Source organism: Charadrius vociferus, unplaced genomic scaffold (genome assembly GCF_000708025.1).
Source record: "Charadrius vociferus isolate BGI_N301 unplaced genomic scaffold, ASM70802v2 scaffold406, whole genome shotgun sequence".
In the NCBI taxonomy this organism is placed as follows: Eukaryota; Metazoa; Chordata; class Aves; order Charadriiformes; family Charadriidae; genus Charadrius; species Charadrius vociferus.
In genome coordinates, this window is record NW_009648948.1 from 858,766 (window position 1) to 860,111 (window position 1,346).

Here is a 1,346-nt window from a genome sequence, read left to right on the forward strand (position 1 = left end):
AGGGGGAAAAGAGAGGGGGAAAAGAGAGGGGGAAAAGAGAGGGGGAAAAGAGAGGGGGAAAAGAGAGGGGGAAAAGAGAGGGGGAAAAGAGAGGGGGAAAAGAGAGGGGGAAAAGAGAGGGGGAAAAGAGAGGGGGAAAAGAGAGGGGGAAAAGAGAGGGGGAAAAGAGAGGGGGAAAAGAGAGGGGGAAAAGAGAGGGGGAAAAGAGAGGGGGAAAAGAGAGGGGGAAAAGAGAGGGGGAAAAGAGAGGGGGAAAAGAGAGGGGGAAAAGAGAGGGGGAAAAGAGAGGGGGAAAAGAGAGGGGGAAAAGAGAGGGGGAAAAGAGAGGGGGGAAAGAGAGGGGGAAAAGAGAGGGGGAAAAGAGAGGGGGAAAAGAGAGGGGGAAAAGAGAGGGGGAAAAGGAAAAACGAGGAAAAAAGAAGAGAAAGGAAAAAAGAAGAGAAAGGAGGAAAATGAAGAGGAAAGAGAAAAGAAGAAAGAAAGAAAAAAAGCAGTCATTAATTAATATGCTGTCAGAAAAAACTAAGATTTCACTGAAAGCTCTCAATTTTTCCTTGGGGGGGGAAAAAAATAAAAAAAGAATGGAAGAGACACGTTTCTTTGTGAAACTGAGACGCTTCGGAGAGTGGAGGCTGAGACTTGATTTCGGGGGTGGGAAGGTTACCGGGTCCGTGTCCCCCTGCCCGCAGCAGTGAAGATGCTTTTTCCCCCCCTCGCACCGCAGTATGACCACCCCCAGGTCTACAGCAGGAGCAAAGCACCAGGCACCATGAAATCGCTTCTTTCCAATGGCACAAAACCCACTGGTTTTCTCCCCCCGCCGCCGGGGAGAAGCCAGAAGGTCTCCGACCCAAAAGAGCGGCCCCGGGAGTACCCACCTCCTTCTCACCCTGCAACCAAAGAAGTGCCACGCAGCAGCAAAATCCCATTATTTAGCCGCTTTCAGAGAGGCAAAGATGCTTTTCATATATAATTGCACCTCAGAAACATAAAGGCGCCACATTAAATAACAAAGCAGTTGACCGCTGCGTCCCCTTGCTCGGCCACCGATAACCGGGGTTCGCCGGCATAATTATTGCCGGGCATCTCTGTGCCTCTCCAAACATACCGATGCTTTCAAAAAACAACCCCAGCTGTGTCTGACATTTCACTCCTATTAAAATTCATCATTCTCCTGAATGAAAATCCTTCATTTATTTATTTATATTTTTTTTTTTAGCAAAGCCAGGTAGTAATGAAACTTTTATTTAGTAATGTAAAGTTTGGCAGAAAAAGATGATGCCGAACGTGCCACCGAACCTAGGGGGTCCCCGGGGACCGGTGTCAATCAGGCTGGCTGCCCCCAA